Source organism: Ovis aries, chromosome 1 (genome assembly GCF_016772045.2).
Source record: "Ovis aries strain OAR_USU_Benz2616 breed Rambouillet chromosome 1, ARS-UI_Ramb_v3.0, whole genome shotgun sequence".
Taxonomy (NCBI): domain Eukaryota; kingdom Metazoa; phylum Chordata; class Mammalia; order Artiodactyla; family Bovidae; genus Ovis; species Ovis aries.
Window position 1 is genome coordinate 178,034,121 of NC_056054.1, and position 18,527 is coordinate 178,052,647.

An 18,527-nucleotide genomic window follows, 5' to 3' on the forward strand; every position below is an offset into this window, starting at 1 on the left:
TCCCAGGTGGCACTAGTGGTAAAGAACCCATCTGCCAATGCAGGAGACACTAGAGATGGAGTTCAGCCCCTGGGTTGGGAAGATCCCCTGGAGGAAGGCACGGCAACCTACTCCAGTATTCTTGTCTGGAGAATCCCATGGACAGAGGAGCCTGGTGGGCTATAGTCCATGGAGTTGCAAAGAGTCAGACCCAGCTGAAGTGACTTGGCACACACGGTAAATTGAGTTTAAGATTCTTGAGGACAGATTTTGACGGGAGAGAATCATATGGACTTCAGACATCTGGTGGGAGGATGACCGCTGGGTGGTAAAAATGGTGAGGACACGAAACTTGAGGTAAGTCTACCTGACAAAGCCACAGTAAGGTGAGAGTGGTGTGGCTTTACAAGACTAATATAATAAAATATTGATTCAGTTATTCAACAAATACTTCCTCAATGCCTATATATTGCTATGCATTGTTCTCAGTGTGGGAGACAGAGTCACAGCTAAAACCTACAAGTTCTTTGCCTTTCAGAAGCTTGTGTCCCAGTGGGGAGAGGGAGTCAAGGAAAGATACAAGGAAATAGGAAAATACTGGGTAGCGATAAGTACTATTTAGAAAATAAACAGAATGATAAAATTGAAAGAAATCATGGGGCCAGTTTATGTTGAGTGGTCTCTTTGAGGAGGTGACTTTTAACCTGAGAACTGGGTAAGAAAATAGTTGAGTGAAGTTCTAGTAAAGAATGTTCCAGACAAAAAAGGAAGAATTAGTATAGGTCTTCAGGTGGGAATGAGTTTGAAGTATTCAAAGAATAATGAGAAGGTCAGTGTGACTAGAACAATGACTTAGAAATAGAAGTGAGGGTCAGAACAGGTGAGACCCACAGGCCTGGAAAGGCATTTGAGCTTTTAAGTGTCTGCAGTAACAATCCATCGAAGTAGTTAAAAGAGTAGAAGGATCTAGCTTTATGAGTCTGGAATTTGCAGAGCATGTAAGACCGGAGAGGTATAAATTTGGTAGTATACAGGACATGTTCTCCAAGGAGACAAACCATATCAATATATTATTAAAAATCAATGATAAAAAACATTATTGAAAAGATATTTTGATCTGTCAAGAGAGTTTGAATGGTGAAGGAAATGGCAACCCACTCCAGTGTTCTTGCCTGGAGAATCCCAGGGATGGGGGAGCCTGGTGGGCTGCCGTCTATGGGGTCGCACAGAGTCGGACATGGCTGAAGCGACTTAGCAGCAACAGCAGCAGTTTCTATTCGTAGTATGCTTTACAATACACTAGGGGGAGTGTTTGGGTTGTATTAATCTTATGTATCATCATAGTCTGGATCTGTAGGTCTGAGAAAGTGCTTGAAACCACACTCCAGATGCTGCTGCTGCTGCTGCTAAGTCGCCTCAGTCGTGTCCGACTCTGTGAGACCCCATAGACAGCAGTCCACCAGGCTCCTCCATCCCTGGGATTCTCCAGGCACACTCCAGCTGAGACACCCCTAATGAACCACACTCCTTAACGAACACAGGTAATTGGCGAATGTGTGGCTTTTGCTGTCATTGTGTATACTTCAAATTTAAGACTTAACCTTCCATATTAAATCATGCCTTTAGTTGCAGCAATTGTTATTTTACAAATAAATGGAAAAAAATTGTTTATATATAGTTTCATGAATTAGTAATTTCAAATTAGTAATAATCATGTCTTTGAATGTTTCAATTCATTCCCTGATTCACAGTCTATTCCCACCTCCCACTGTCACCAACTGAATGGCTTATCTGATTTTGGGTTTTCTTTTTTCCTGAGTATTAATAAGTATGAACATGCTTTATATAGGTTTCCCCATCTGAGAAGTTATTGTCTACATCTTCATATGACATCGGGTTTGTTGTCTACATCTATAGATATTCCTTATATCCTAGATTCTGTCCCTACAAGATATTGATTACTTCTCCCTATTTGGCATCACTCAAATTAAAATAAAAGAAATATTTAATGCTTTAATGCTGTTAAGTTCATAACTTTTTAACCTAATAGCTTGAGTTTGGAATCTTATTTAAGAAGTCCTCATCTACCTAAACTCACACAAATATAATCATATTTACTAGCTTTCTATTTTTCTATTTTCTATTTAGGTCTTTAAACACTTATACCTAATGTAGACTCGATAATATAGGTTAATTTTCATCATATAATGATCCACATTTCCTGACATCATCTACTACATGATCTTTCCTTTCCTTACAGATAAGCTTTATTTTCAGCTCTCTCAAAAGTGGAACTTTTGTTCCACTGTTTTTTTTTCATGAATGCTTGCTTTTTATTACTATGGTCTTTTGTTATGTGTTAAAATGCGGTAGGGAGAGGTTTCCCTTTTTTCTTTTCAAACTTGATATTTCAATTGAAGGATACACAAACATATAAATGTATTATGAAATGCTTAAATTCTTTAAAAAATACAGCTTGAATTTTGGTTAGTCCTACATTGAATTTATAGACTAATTACTTTTGGAAGTATTGGTATCTTTACGGTGTAATTTGCTCAATCTACAAATATGTTATCCCTTTATTCAAGTCTTTCTGAATGTTATTTAAGGAAGTTTGAAATTTTTCTCTCAGTAGGTTTTGTGGATCTTTTCTAAGTTAATTCTTTGATACTTTACATTTGTTTGCTATAATGAATAGTAACGTATTTTTAAATGAAAATTTCTAGCTTGTTATTACTGGTTTAGGAACAGTTATTGATTTTGTGAGTTAACCTGTAGCTGGAAACCTTGCTAAACGGTTTATTTATTCAAAGTTTTTCTGTTGATCTAATGATTTTTCACATAGATCACCATCTTGCTTGCCTGTAATGACATTTTTGCTTTAAAACACTTCTGAGTTTAAAAACATCTAAAATTTCTCTAAACTATCTGCTGCAGTATTTGACCTTTATTTAAGCCTATTATCAACTTAAGGAAAAGTTTCATTATTTCCATTTTATGTGGTTTTACCATATATAAGTTGTTGAACTTAAGTAATTGTTTTTGTACTTGCTGAGATAGTGACATGAACTTTCCAAAGTAGTTCATGAATACAATAAATTCCATTGACAGATTTTGAAATGTTAAACCATTTGGGGAATTTTGTCTGCTTTATAAATGAAGCTGGACTATACTTTTATTTTTTTGAATCATCTTTCCTTTCTTTGAAATAAAATTCCAAATTGAGGTTTTGAAATTAAAACTCAAAGAAAGCTTAGTTATATAGTATTTCTCCTTTTAAAAACATGTATAAGACAGAGATTTCCATTCCTTAACAGCCATCTGGATTTACAGTTTTTTTTTGGCAGGGGAATTATTTGATTTCAGTTGAATTCCTTTCAAAGTTACTGGATTATTCAATTTTAAATTTCTTATAATGTATATAAATTCATTTCTATTTTTACATTTTACTTCATTGTGGTAAGAACATTTAACATGACATCTACTCTCTTAATAAAAATTATAAGCATACAATATAATACTACAATGTTGTAGAGCAGATCTGTAGAACTAGTTCATGTTGCTTAACTTAGACTAATTAACCAGTAACTTCCCATTTCTTTCCCCCCAGCCCCTGGCAACAACCATTTCACTCTGATTCTATGAATTTGACTATGTTAGATCATTCACATAAGTGGACTTACACAGGATTTATCTTTTGTGGCTGGCTTATTTCCCTTAGAATAATGCCCATGATGCTCATCCACATTGTGATATACTGCAGAATCTTTCTTTTTAAGGCTGAATAGTATTCCACTGTATATAACACATTTTCATTATCTATTGATCTGCAGATGAATATTTAGGTTGTTTCTGAACCTTGGCTAATGTGCATCATGCTACAATTAATATCAGTTCAGTTCAGTTCATTTGCTCAGTCATGTCCAACTCTTGGCGACCCCATGAATCGCAGCACGCCAGGCCTCCCTGTCCATCACCAACTCCTGGAGTTTACCCAAACTCATGTCCTTCGAGTCGGTGATGCCATCCAGCCATCTCATCCTCTGTCATCCCCTTCCCCGACTGCCCCTAATCCCTCCCAGCATCAGAGTCTTTTCCAATGAGTCAACTCTTCACATGAGGTGGCCAAAGTATTGGAGTTTCAGCTTCAGCATCATTCCTTCCAAAGAAATCCCAGGGCTGATCTCCTTTAGAATGGACTGGTTGGATCTCCTTGCAGTCCAAGGGACTCTCAAGAGTCTTATCCAACACCACAGTTCAAAAGCATCGATTCTTCGGTGCTCAGCCTTCTTCACAGTCCAACTCTCACATCCATACATGACCACTGGAAAATCCATAGCCTTGACTAGACAGACCTTTGTTGGCAAAGTAATGTCTCTACTTTTTAATATACTATCTAGGTTGGTCAGAACTTTTCTTCCAAGGAGTAAGCATCTTTTAATTTCATGGCTGCAGTCACCATCTGCAGTGGTTTTGGAGCCCCCAAAATAAAGTCTGACACCATTTCCACTGTTTCCCTATCTATTTGCCATGAAGTGATGGGACCAGATGCCATGATCTTTGTTTTCTGAATGTTGAGCTCTAAGCCAACTTTTTAACTCTCCTCTTTCACTTTCATCAAGAGGCTCTTTAGTTCCTCTTCACTTTCTGCCATAAGGGTGGTGTCATCTGCATATCTGAGGTTATTGATATTTCAGTGCTAATATCACTTTGAGATCCTGATTTCCATTGTTTTAGATAAAAACCCAGAAGTGAGACTGGATCATATATGGTTCTATTTTACATTTCTGGAGAAACCTCTTTACTGTTTTCCAGAACAGTTGCATCATTTTGCATTCCTATTAATAACAAGCAAGGGTGCAGCTTCACCATATTCTCACCAACACGTATTGTCTTTTGTTTTTTGAGAATAGCCATCCTGAGAGATGTCAGGTGATATCTCATTGTGGTACTGATTTGCATTTCCCTGATAATTTGTGATACTGACTATTTTTTCATATACCTGTTGGGCATTTGTATCTTCTTTGGAGAAATATCTATTCAAATTCTCAGCCTATTTATCCATTGGGTTACTAGGGGTTTTTGTTATTGTTGTTGTGTGTTGCTATGAGTTGTAGGAGCTCTTTAAACATTTTGGAGATTAACTTTGTTGGATATATTGTCTGCAAAATTTTTTTCCAGGGTTATGTTATCTTTTATTACTAGCACTGATTAAATACATATTTAGAAACACATCCCAAATAAAGTGAAAACGAATTTTAGAAGCTCATTAGGACAGGTGATATGACAATAAATGGAAGAAATAAGGTGCAGAAGCTCAGGATAGTTTCCTATACAAGCACTTTGGCTCTGAGGCAAGAGCTTTAAGATTGAAATGGATGATAAACCGAGACACTGAGCAAGTGTCAATGCTTATCCTGTTGATAAGCAATGCTATTCCAGTTGAGCTATTTCAAATCCTGGAAGATGGTGCTGTGAAAGTGCTGCACTCAATATGCCAGCAAATTTGGAAAACTTAGCAGTTGCCACAGGACTGGAAAAGGTCAGTTTTCATTCCAATCCCAAAGAAAGGCAATGCCAAAGAATGCTCAAACTACCGCACTATTGCACTCATCTCACACACTAGTGAAGTAATGCTCAAAATTCTCCAAGCTAGGCTTCAGCAATATGTGAACCGCGAACTCCCTGATGTTCAAGCTGGTTTTAGAAAAGGGAGAGGAAACAGAGATCAAATTGCCAACATCTGCTGGATTATCAAAAAGCAAGAGAGTTCCAGAAAAACATCTATTTCTGCTTTATTGACTATGCCAAAGCCTTTGGCTGTGTGGATCACAATAAACTGTGGGAAATTCTGAAAGAGATGGGAATATCAGACCACCTGACCTGCCTCTTGAGAAACCTGTATGCAGGTCAGGAAGCAACAGTTAGAACTGGACATGGAACAACAGACTGGTTCCCAATAGGAAAAGGAGTACGTCAAGGCTGTATATTGTCACCCTGCTTATTTAACTTCTATGCAGAGTACATCATGAGAAATGCTGGGCTGGAAGAAGCACAAGCTGGAATCAAGATTGCCAGGAGAAATATCAATAACCTCAGATATGCAGATGACACCACCCTTATGGCAGAAAGTGAAGAGGAATGAAAAAGCCTCTTGATGAAAGTGAAAGAGGAGAGTGGAAAAAGTTGGCTTAAAGCTCAACATTTGGAAAATGAAGATCATGGCATTCAGTCCCATCACTTCATGGGAAACAGATAGGGAAACAGTGGAAACAGTGGCAGACTTTATTTTTTTGGGCTCCAAAATCACTGCAGATGCTGACTGCGGCCATGAAATTAAAAGATGCTTACTCCTTGGAAGAAAAGTTCTGACCAACCTAGATAGTATATTCAAAAGCAGAGACATTACTTTGCTGACTAAGGTCCATCTAGTCAAGGCTATGGTTTTTCCAGTGGTCATGTATGGATGTGAGAGTTGGACTGTGAAGAAGGCTGAGCACCAAAGAATCGATGCTTTTGAACTGTGGTGTTGGAGAAGACTCTTGAGAGTCCCTTGGACTGCAAGGAGATCCAACCAGTCCATTCTAAAGGAGATCAGCCCTGGGATTTCTTTGGAAGGAATGATGCTAAAGCTGAAGCTCAGTACTTTGGCCACCTCATGTGAAGAGTTGACTCATTGGAAAAGACTCTGATGCTGGGAGGGATTGGGGGCAGGAGGAGAAGGGGACGACAGAGGATGAGATGGCTGGATGGCATCATTGACTCAATGAACGTGAGTCTGAGTGAACTCCGAGAGTTGGTGATGGACAGGGAGGCCTGGCGTGCTGCAATTCATGGGGATGCAAAGAGTTGGACACGACTGAGTGACTGAACTGAACTCCTTTGAAGGAAAGTTGTGACCAACTTAGATAGCGTATTCAAAAGCAGAGACATTACTTTGCCAACAAAGATCTGTCTAGTCAAGGCTATGGTTTTTCCAGTGGTCATGTATGGATGTGAGAGTTGGACTGTGAAGAAAGCTGAATGCTGAAGAACTGATGCTCTTGAATTGTGTTGTTGGAGAAGACTCTTGAGAGTCCCTTGGACTGCAAGGAAATCCAACCAGTCCATTCTAAAGGAGATTAGTCCTGGGTGTTCTTTGGAGGGACTGATGCTGAAGCTGAAACTCCAATATTTTGGCCACCTCAATGCGAAGAGTTGACTGATTGGAAAAGACTCTGATGGTGGGAGGGATTGGGGGCAGGAGAAGGGGACAACAGAGGATGAGATATTTGGATGGCATCATCGACTTGATGGACGTGAGTCTGAGTGAACTCCGGGAGCTGGTGATGGACAGGGAGGTCTGGCGTGCTGTAATTTATGGGGTCGCAAAGCGTCGGACACGACTGAGTGACTGTACTTAACAGAACTGATTCTGGAGCTATTTGCTTGTGTATCTGAGTAACTGTTTCCTCTCCCACACCTGGAACGTTCATGAATGGGTTATGGTTTTAAAAGTCGTTAATGACGCAGAAGACCTTTGCATGCTTGTGATGGTTCTGTGACTGTTAAAGACTACTGGAAGTATTTCTCAGGTTCTTTAGGTTGCACTTTCACACTGTTCATTGTTTCCATTGTTGTGCAAAAGCTTTTCAGCTTGATATAGTTTCATGTGCTAACCCTGGGATTTCTTTGGAAGGAATGATACTAAAGCTGAAACTCCAGTACTTTGACCACCTCGTGCGAAGAGCTGACTCATTGGAAAAGACTTTGATGCTGGGAGGGATTGGGGGCAGGAGGAAAAGGGACAACAGAGGATGAGATGGCTGGATGGCATCACTGACTTGATGGACGCGAGTCTGAGTGAACTCCGGGAGTTGGTGATGGACAGGGAGGCCTGGCGTGCTGCGATTTATGGGGTCTCAAACAGTCGGATATGACTGAGTGACTGAACTGAACTGAACTGAACTGAACTTTTGTTTGTGCTTACTTTTGCTTTTGAGGCCTGTGCTTTTGGTGTACATACTTGAAATCATTGCTGAGTCCAATGTCATGAAGTCTTTCACCTCTATTTTTTCTAGGATTTTAAGTTTTAAGTCTTTTGTTGATTTTGAGTTGACTTTTCTATATGGTATAAAGTAAAGATTCAATTTCAGTCTTTTGCATGTGAAGCTCCAGTTTTAACATTATCATTGGTTCAAGAGACAATTCTTTTCCTAGCGTGCATGCTTGGTACCCTTGTCAAAAATCAATCAACTGTGTATATATGGATTTATATCTGAGTTCTCTATTTCATTTATTCATATGTCTGTCATTACCACAGTTCTGAAGTTTTAATTACTGTAACTTTGGTACTTATACTCTAAAATCAGGAACTACTATACCTCCAGGTTCATTCTTCTTTCTCAAGATTGATTTGGCTATTATGGCTTTTTGTATTCCATATGAATTATAGATTTGTTTTTTTTCTGTTTACGTAAAAAATGCTATGGGAATTCTCATAGTCATTATGTAAAAAACCTAATTCTACTCCTTAAGGAGCTAGAAAAGAAGAAAAAACTGAGCCTAAAGTTAGCACAAGGAAGGAAGTTACAAAGACTGAAGAAATAGAAAAACATTTATAAAAAAACAACAAAACTATAAGTTGGTTTTTGAAGAGATAAAAATATTGACAAGCCATTAACTAGACTAAGAAAAACAGAAAGAAGACAAATAAATAAAATCAGAAACGAAGAAAGAAACATTATGATTGATGAAAGAAATAAAAAGGATCATAAGAGACCACTGTGAGATATTATATGCCACAAACTAGATAATCTAGAAGAAATAAATTCCTAAAAACACAACCTTATCAAAACTAAGAAGAAATAGAAAGTCTGAACAGATCTATAACTAGTATGTAAATTGAATCAGTAACCAAAAACTTTCTAATAAAGAAAAGTTCTGGATAAGATGGCTTCACTACTTCCCTGGTGGCTCAGATGGTAAATAATCTGCCTGCAATGCGAAAGACCCAGGTTTAGTCCCTGGGTCAGGAAGATCCCCTGGAGAAGGGACCAGCTACCCACTCCAGTACATTCCCTGGGGCTTCCCAGGTGGTGCTAGTGGTAAGAACTCACCTGCCAATGCAGGCGAGGAAAGAGAGGTCGGTTTGATCCCTGGGTTGGGAAGATTCCCAGGAGGAGGGCATAGCAACCCATTCCAGCATTCCTGCCTGGAGAACCCCATGGACATAGGAGCCTGGCAGGCCATGGTCCATAGGGTTGCAAAGAGTTGAACATGACTAAAATGACTTCAGTATACCAAACATATAAATTCTACCAAACAGGCAGCAAATTCTACCAGACATTTAAACAAGAATCAATGCCAATGTTTCTTAAACTCTTTCAAGAAATTAAAAAGGAGAAAATAGTTCCAATCTCATTTTATTAGACCAGATTTACCTGATACCAAAGGTAAAGACAACACAAGAACAGAAATGTACTATATAACAAATATATTAGGTTGGTGCAATGTAATTATGGTTTTGGACTGCGAATTTTAAATCATTATAACTAGGCTCAAACACATCTTTATTAATCAAAATAGGAACCATTAAAATCAACACATTTTAGCCAATATTCCTGTAATGTAAAAATCCATTCTTCAGGATTCAGTGAACTCTTGGAAAACAGTTTCTGCCTCCTGCTGGTTTGTGGAACTGTTTTCCCTGCAAAAAGTTGTCAAGATGCTTGAAGAAATGATAGTCGGCTGGCGAGAGATGAGGTGAACATGGCAGATGAGGCCAAACTTCATAGCCCAGTTCGTTCAACTTTTGAAGCGTTGGTTGTGAGACGTGTGGTTGAGTGTTGTCATACAGAAGAATTGCGCCCTTTCTGTTGACCGACGCCAGCTGCACACATTGCAGTTTGGGTGCATCTCATTGATTTTCTGATCACACTTCTCAGATGGAAAGTTTCCACTGGAATTTAGAAAGCTGTAGTGGATCAGACAGACAGCAGACTGCCCAACGGTGACCATGACCAGTTTTTGGTGCAAGTTTGGTGTTGGAAAGTGCTTTGGAGCTTCTTCTCGGTCCAACCACTGAGCTGGCCATCACCAGTTGTCATATAAAGTCCACTGTTCATTGCACATCACAATCCGATTGAGAAATGTTTTGTTGTTGTTGCATATAATCACATTTCAAAAACGACAGTTTATTTTATTTTCAGTGGGCTCATGAGGCACCCACTTATTGAACTTTCCAATTTGCTTCAAATGCCAAATGACCATAGAATGGTTGATGTTGAATTGTGCAGCAACTTCTCATGCAGTTGTAAGAGGATCAGCTTCGATGACCACTCTCAATTTGTTGTTGTCAACTTCCAATGGCCAGCCACTGCATTCATCATCTTCAAGGTTCTTATCTCCAGCAGTTTCTGGAACAAATGCATTGTTGATGTTGTGAGTTGTCTCTGCTGCTTTACAACCCATTTTGAACTTGAGTATGAAAATCACTTAAATTTGCTGTTTGTCTAAAAAACATCATTTCCCTAGTCTAAAATAAATATACAATACACAGCAAGTAATGTCATTAGAAAAAAGAAAAAGGCATAAGGCGAGAAAGGTGAATTAAAATGATATGTAATATAACCACATTTATTTAAGAATGTATTCCAATATCAAACAGTAAAGTTCAATATTGCAAAACCACAATTACTTTTACACCAACATAATATATGGAAGGGCTTCCCTGGTGGCTCAGATGGTAAAGAATCTGCCTGCAATGTGGGAGACCAGGGTTTGATTCCTGGGTAGGGAAGATCCCCTGGAGAAGGGAATGGCAACTCAATCCAGTATTTTGCCTGGAGAATCCCATAGACAGAAAAGCCTGGTGGGCTACAGTCCATCAGGTCGCAAAGAGTCAGATATGACTGAACAGCTGACCAGTAACAGCAGAAATATATGGAAAAGACCTTGATAAAATACCAGAAAGTTAAATTCAATGGCACATTAAAAGGCTCACACAGGCTTGAACTTGGCCAATATAGTAGAGGAGAAAGGCCCTGAGCTCACCTCCTCCGATAAGCACACCAAAATTATAATCTTCAGAGCAACTATCAATGAGGACAACCCAAAGACTAGCAGAGAAGATCTTCTACAGCTAAAGATATAAAAATGGAACCACAAGAAGATGGATGGGAAAGTGGAGACTCACTATAATCAAGGCCCATATCCCAGGTAGATGACCCACAAATAGCAGGAGAGTCACAATTGCAGAGGTTCTCCCCAAGAGTGAGTGGTACAAGTTCCATATCGAACAATCCACCCTGGGGGTCCTGCACCAGGAAGATGAGCCCTAGAAAATCTGGATTTGAAGGCCAGTGGGATGTGCTTTCAGGAGAGCCTAAGGGTTGTAGGAAGTAGAGACTTCATTGCTAAAGGTACACACAAAATTTCACTCAACAGAGACCTGGGGAAGAAGCAGTAATTTAAAGGAGTATGGAAATCACTCAAGCTAAGCAGAAAAAAAGCATTTTAATAAATAAGGACAGTTTAAGAGACTTCTGGGACAACATCAAATACACTAATGTCATTATAAGGGTCTAGAAGGAGAAGAGAGAAAAAGACAGAGAACATATTTGAAGACATATTGGCTGAAAACTTCCCTAAGTTGAGAAAGAAAACAGACATCTAGGTCCAGGGGGAACAGAGTCCCAAATAGAATCAACCCAAATAGAAACACAAAGAGATATATTGTAATTAAAATGATAAAAATAAAGAGAATATTAAAAGCATCAAGGAGAAAGTAACAAGTTATACACAAGGGAACTCCCAAAATACTGTCAGCTCACTATTCAGAAAAAACTCTGCAAGCCAGAGGGAGTGGTACTATATACAAACAAGAACACTTTATCTGGCAAGGCTTTCATTCAGATTTGATGGAGAAAGCAAAAGTTTTATATGTAAGCAAAAGCTAAAAGAGTTCACCACCAAAGCAGCTTCACAAGAAATGTAACAGGAATTTTTCTAAGCAGAAAAGAAAGGAACAAAAACTAGAGGCTCAAAAATTACAAAAGGAAAACTCTCATCCGTAAAGGCAAATATACAGTAAAGGAGTAGATCAACTATAAACTTAGTAGACAGGCTAAAAGGCAAAGGTACTGAAATCAACTATATTCACAATAAATTGGAAAGGGATACACAAGAGACAAGTGATATAATGTCAAAACAGTAAACCTGGAGGAGTAAAAATACAAGGTTGTTAAAATGCATTTGAACGTAAGAGATCAGCAACCTAAAATAATCGTGTATATATAAATAATCTATATTTAGATTTATATATATATATATATATATATATAAACTTCATGGTAAGCAAAAACCAAAATTTATGATAGATACACTTACAGAATGGAGAAAGGAATCCAAATATAAAACTAAAGATAGTTACCATATCTCAAGGGAACAGAGCAAAAAGAGAAAGGAATAAAAAAGGACCATAAAAGAACCTGAAAACAACTAACAAAATGATAATAAGTACATGAGCATGTGCGCATGCTCAGTCACTTCAGTCATGTCTAGCTCTTTGTGACCTTATGGGATATAGCCTGCCAGGCTCCTCTGTCCATGGGAATTCTCCAGACAAACATACTGCAGTGGGTTGCCATGCCCTCCTCCAGGGGATCTTCCTGACCCATGGATCAAACCCATGTCTCTTACGTTTCCTGCATTAGCAGGTGGGTTCTTTATCACAAGTGTCACCTGGGAAGCCCAGTAAGCACATGTCTATGTCTGTGCTAGGTCACTTCAGTCATGTCCAACTTTTTGTGACCCTATGGACTGTAGCCTGCCAGGCTTCTCTGTCCATGAGGTTCTCCAGGCAAGAGTAGTGGAGTGGGTTTCCATGCTCTCCTATCAATAATTACTTTAAATGTAAATGGAGTAAATGCTCCAATCAAAAGATAAAGAGTAACTGAATAAACAAGAAAACAAGACCTATATATAGTCTCTCCATAAGAGACTCACTTCAAATCCAAATCTACACTAGCTTGAGAGTAAGGGGAGAGAAATAGCATCCCATGCAAATGGTAATCAAAAGAAAAAAAGCTGGGGAGGGAATACTTACATCAGAGAAAATGGATTTTAAAACCAAGATATAATAAGAGACAAAGAAAGACATTACAAAATAATAAAGAGATCAAACATCAAGAACATACAACAATTATAAACATACACATTCAACATAGGAATACCTAAATATATAAAACAAATATTAACAAACATAAAGAGAGGAATTGACAATAATATAATAATAATTACATGATAATAGTAAGGAACTTTAACACCTCATTTATATCACTGGACAGATTATCCAGACAAAAACATCAAGGAAACAATTGCCTTAAACAACACATTGGACTTAATAGATCTATATACAATATTCCATTTAAAGCAGCAGAATACACATTCTTTTCATATACACATAGAGCATTCTCCAGGATAGATCACATGCTAGGCTACAAAATAAATCTCAGGAAATTTAAGAAGATTGAAAGTTTATCAAGCAACTTTTCCATCCACAAGGCTATGAGACTAGAAATCAACTGTAAGAAAAAGCTGCAAAAGCCACAAACATGTGGAGGCTGAACAATATGTCACTAGACAACAAATGAATCACAGAAAAAATTAAAGAAGAAATAAAAAATACCCGAGGCAAAAAACACAATCCAAAAATATATGTGACATAGCAAAATCTGTTCTAAAAGGGAAATTTACATGATAAAAGTCTACCTCAGGAAGCAAAAAAAAAAAATCTCAGGTAACAATCTAACTTTACACTTAATGCAACTAGAAAAAGAAGAACAAATAAATGCCAAAGTTAATAGGAGGAAAGAAATCATAAAGATTAGAGCAGAAATGAATGAAACAGAGATTTAAAAAATAACAGAAAAGATCAATGAAACTAAGAGCTGGTTCTTTGAAAAGATGAATCGCTAAACCATTAGACTGATAAGAAAAACAGGATGTGTTCAAATGAATAAAATCAGAAATGAAAGAGAAGTTATAGCTGACACTGCATCAATACAATCTCCTAAGACTGAAACAAGAAATTGAAAATATAAACAGAGCATTTACCAAACATGAAATTAAATCAGTAATTAAAGAAAATCCCAGCCAAAAAAAGACCAGAACTAGATAGCATCACAGGTGAATTCTAACAAACATTCAGAGAACAGTTAACATATATCTTTCTCAAATTATTTCAAAAAAATTCAGAGGAAGAAATGCTTCTAAATTCATTTATGAAGCTAGCATCATTTGGATACCCAAAGCATACAAAAGCATCATAAAAAAGAAATTATAAGTCAATATCATTGATGAACATAGATGCAAATTTCCCCAACAAAATATTAGCAAACTAATTCAACAATACATTAAAAGGATCATATAACATGATCAAGTGGGATTTATCCCAGGGAGATAAGGATGGTACAATACCTGCAAATCAATCAAATGTGATACATCACATTAACAGATTGAAAAATAAAGATCAGGTGATCATCTCATAGATGCAGAAAAGCTTTTACAAAATTCAACATTCCTTTATGATAAAAACTCTCAACAAAGTGAGTAAAGAGAGAACACACCTCAAATAATAAAGGTCATATATGAAAAACCCACAGCTAACATCATACTTAATGATAAGAGGCCAAAAACATTTTCTATAAGATGAGGAACAAGACAAGAAAGACCACTCTTGCCACTAGTATTCAACACAGTATTGGAAGTCCTAGCCACAGCAACTAAATAAGAAAAGACATAAAAAGAGATTAGAAAGGAAGTAGGAAACTTGTCACTGTTTGCAGATGACATGATACTATATAGAAAATGCTAAGGATGCCATCAACAAACTATTAGAACTCATCAATGAATTCAGCAAAGTTTCAGTATACAAAGTTAATATATAGAAATCTGTTCCTTTTCCATACATTAAAAATGAATTATTGGAAAGAAAATTAAGGACATAATCCTATTTACAATTGCATTAGAAAGGATACAATACATAGAAATAAATCTAATTAAGGAGGCCAGACCTAGAGCCAGACATCCTGGAATGTGAAGTCAAGTGGGCCTTAGGAAGCATCACTACGAAGAAAAGCTAGTGGAGGTGATGGAATTTCAGTTTGCTATTTCAAATCCTAAAAGATGATGCTATGAAAGTGCTGTATTCAATATGCTGGCAAATTTGGAAAACTCAGAAGTGGCCACAGGAATAGAAAAGGTCAGTTTTCATTCCAGTCCCAAAGGAAGGCAATGCCAAAGAAAGCTCAAACTACCACACAATTGCACTCATCTCACACACTAGTAAAGTAATGCTCAAAATTCTCCAAGCCAGGCTTCAGCAATACGTGAACCGTGAACTTCCTATGTTCGAGCTGGTTTTAGAAAAGGCAGAGGAACCAGAGATCAAATTGCCAACATCCACTGGATTATCGAAAAAACAAGAGAGTTCCAGAAAAAAACATCTATTTCTGCTTAATTGACTATGCCAAAGCCTTTGACTGTGTGGATCACAAATGAACTATGGAAAGTTCTGAAACAGCTGGGAATACCAGACCACCTGACCTGCCTCTTGAGAAATCTGTATGCAGGTCAGGAAGCAACAGTTAGAACTGGACATGGAACAACAGGCTAGTTCCAAATAGGAAAAGGAGTATGTCAAGGCTATATCCTGTCACCCTGTTTATTTAATTTATATGCAGAGTACCTCATGAGAAATGCTGGGCTGGAGGAAGCACAAGCTAGAATCAAGATTGCCAGGAGAAATATCAGTAATCTCAGATATGCAGATGACACCACCCTTATGGCAGAAAGTGAAGAAGAACTAAAAAGCCTCTTGACAAAAGTGAAAGAGGAGAGTGAAAAAATTGGCTTAAAGCTCAACATTCAAAAAGTGAAGATCATGGCATCTGGTCCCATCACTTCATGGCAAATAGGTGGGGAAACAGTGGAAACAGTGGCTGACTATTTTTTTGAGCTCCAAAATCACTACAGATGGTGACTGTAGCCATGAAATTAAAAGACGCTTACTTCTTGGAAGGAAAGTTATGACCAACCTAGACAACATATTAAAAAGTAGAGACATTACTTTGCTAACAAAGGTCCGTCTAGTCAAAGCTATGGTTTTTCCAGTAATCATGTATGGATGTGAGAGTTGGAGTATAAAGAATGCTGAGCATCGACAAATTGATGCTTTTGAACTGTGGTGTTGGAGAAGACTCTTGAGAGTCCCTTGGACTGCAAGGAGATCAAACCAGTCCATCCTAAAGGAGATCAGTCCTAAGTGTTCATTGGAAGGACTGATGTTGAAGCTGAAACTCCAATACTTTGGCCACCTGATGCGAAGAGCTGACTCATTCGAAAAGACCCTGATGCTGGGAAAGATTGAAGGCAGGAGGAGAACGGGACAACAGAGGATGAGATGGTTGGATGGCATCACCAACTCAATGGACATGAGTCTGGGTAAACTCCGGGAGTTGGTGATGGACAGGGAGGCATGGCGTGCTGCAGTCCATGGGGTCGCAAAGAGTTGGACACGACTGAGCTACTGAACTGAACTGAAGGAGGCAAAACACCTGTACTTGGAAAATTACAAGACAATGATAAAGAAATTGGTAACAACACAAACAAATGGAAAGATATACCATGTTCGTGGATTGGAAGAATTAAAATTGTTAAAATGACCATACTACCCAAGGTATGCTATAGTTTCAATGCAATCCCTAACAAAATACCAATGGCATTTTCACAGAATTAGAACAAATGTTCCTAAAATTTGTATGAAAACGCACAAAAAACCCCCAAATAGCCACATCTATCTTTAAAAAGTAGAACAAAGCTGGAAGTATCATACTCCCTTATTTCAAACAGTACTATGAAGCTACAGTCATGAATGCAATATGGTACTACCTTACAAACAGATACATAGATTAATGGAACAGAATCAGAATTCAGAAATGAGCTCACACTTGTATGGTCAGTGAATCTACAACATAGGAGGCAAGAATATACAATAGCAAAAAAGACAGCATCTTCAATAAATTATGTTGGTAGTAAAAGCTAGACAGCTATATTCAAAAGAATCATACTGGACTACTTTCTCACACCACATACAAAAATAAGCTCAAAATGAATTAAAGATGTAAATGTAAAACTGGACAGCATAAAACTCCCAGAAGAATATATAGGCAGTAAGCTCTTTGACATCAGTCTTAGCAATATTTTTTTGACTCTGTCTCTTCAGGCAAGAGAAACAAAAACAAAAATGAACAAATGGAACTACATCAAACTAAAAAGCTTTTGTACAGTGAAGGAAACTAACCAAATGAAAAGGCTCTCTACTGTTTGGGAGAAGACTTTTCAAACAATATATCTGATAAGAGGTAAATATCCAAAATACACAAAGAACTCATGTAACTCACCATCAAAAACAACCCAATTAAAACTGAGAATAGGACCAGAATAAACATTTTTTCCAAAGAAGACATAGAGATGGCCAACAGGCACATGACATCGGGATCAACATCACTAATCATCAGGGAAATGCAACTCACAACCACAGTAAAATATCACCTCACACTTGAGAATGGCTCAAGAGAATGGCTATTATGAAAAAAAAACAACAAAAAAATGTTGGTGAGGATGTAGGTAATAGAGAACACTTGTGGAGATGTACAGCCACTATGGAAAATAGTGTGTAGGCTCCTCTCAAAATATTAAAAATAGAACCATATGATCCATAAATTCTACTACCATATGATCCATAAATTCTACTCATGGGTATATATAAAAAAATGAAAACAGAAATTTGAAAAGATATGTGCCCCTATGTTCATTGCATCATTAACTGCATCATTATTTACAATAGCCAAGATATGAAAGCAACCTAAGGTCCCATTAATAGATGAATGGATAAAACAGATTTTGTACTATGTACAAATCTGTACTATTTGTACAGATGCACTATTGCTAAGTCACTTCAGTCATGTCTGACTGTTTGCAACCCAATGGACCTAGCCTGCCAGGTTCCTCTGGAACCTGGATTGAATTCTCCAGGCAAGAATACTGGAGTGGGTTGCCATTTATTACTCAACCATAAAAAGAATTAAATATTTCCATCTGTGACAACATGAGTGAATTTAGATAGTATTATGCTAAATGACATGTCAGACAGAGAAATATCAATACCACATGATTTCATTTATATGTGAAATCTGAAAAAAAAAAACAAAGGAACAAACATAACAAAATAAAAATAGTGATAGATACAGAAGGTTGCCAGAGGGGATGCAGTGGGAGGATGAAAGAAATAGATTAGGGAGATAAGGATGAACAAGCTTCCAGTTACACAATAAACCAATCAATCACAGGTATGAAAGGCATAGTATAGAGAATATAGTCAATAATTATGTAAAATCTTTTTATGGTCTAGATGATAACTAAACTTACTGTGGTGAACATTTTGTAATGTATAGAAATATTGAATCAGTATGTCGCACACTAGGAACCAGCATAGTGTTGTAAGT